Genomic DNA, 1,244 nt, shown 5'->3' with positions numbered 1-1,244 from the left:
CGCGTCCCACAAGGGCCGATTTCTCAGGAGCCCCCCAGAAGTACTTTGGCACGTGCAACAGAGCAACCACCACCAGACCCACCGGCCAGATCAAACCCGGACTCTGTAGCCGGGGTTTCCAGCCCGATTCTCTTGACTCAGAAGTCAGTCTCGCTGCTCGAGGCACAAGAGAAGCGAAGCGAAGCCGGCTTGACCGGACTGGGGATCGGGCAGTGTCCCGGCCCAGAATCCTCCTCACGCTTCCCTGACGAACTGATGGGGCGAACTTCCCTGCAAGCCCCGGATCTGGCCTGCGCCTGCGCGGGCCTCTCAGTGCAATCCTACCACGGGGACTTGGGGTGGGGGTGGGGGTGGGGGTGGAACACGGGACAGAAGAACTCCCTCGGCGTAAACATGCCCGCTTAGTTTCCCCGGCGCGCCACCGGACGCTTCGCAGACCGTTTCTTTCCAACCACCGACCAGAAACCAATCCTGATTAGCAATAAATGCCCACCACCCTGGGGGATCCGGAGCAGGGTCGGGCTCCCTTCACCTCCTCCAAGGGGTGTCTCTCCAGCCAATTCTCTGCCTCCCAGATGTTGACGAGGCTCAAACTTTCCCTCCCATCCTGGACAAATTGAGACTTCACACAAGTGTTACATTGAAGGAGGGAGGTAGAGGACAGACCGTCTACGGGGACACCCCCCCCCCCTTGAAATCTCCCTCCGAAGCGCCTCTTCCCAACCGCGCTCGGGGACGGTCACTTACGCGCTCCGGGCTCGATCGCCAGGTCGGGCGGGGGGACAGGAGAACGACATCCCTCCTTCTGTCCGGAGCTGGATCTAGGGCGGGTGGGGCGCGGTCTTCCAGGCCAGGAGAAGAAGGGGCAAGGAAAGGAGGCTGGCTGGACGGGGGGGGGGAGGCTTCAGGCATCCCGGGGGAGTTTGGGACTGGGAGGGGGCTCCTTCTGGGGAGCCGTCTGGGGTCTCCAGCCCTCGGCAAGCGAGCTGCTCTCCGGTGCCTGGAAGCGAGCGAGAGAGACAGAGGGAGAAAAAGCGAGCGGGGAGGGGAAATCTCCCCACTAATATCTGTAACGCCATCAGCAATGTAATTTGTGTTGAATGTTCATTTTTATTGGTGTTCTCCCTTTGCCAAAATGTGCGCTTGATTACAGAGATTGGGTTCTGCGCGCGCCCTCGACAAATCTAGGTGTAACCGAGGAGAGGGAGGGAGGGAGGGAAGGAGGGAGGGAGGGGGAGAAGTTC

The sequence above is a fragment of the Gekko japonicus genome, unplaced genomic scaffold, assembly GCF_001447785.1.
Source record: "Gekko japonicus isolate JY-2015 unplaced genomic scaffold, Gekko_japonicus_V1.1 scaffold66, whole genome shotgun sequence".
NCBI classification, from domain to species: domain Eukaryota; kingdom Metazoa; phylum Chordata; class Lepidosauria; order Squamata; family Gekkonidae; genus Gekko; species Gekko japonicus.
The sequence above is the reverse complement of the archived record's forward strand: the minus strand, read 5'-3'. Positions refer to the sequence as shown.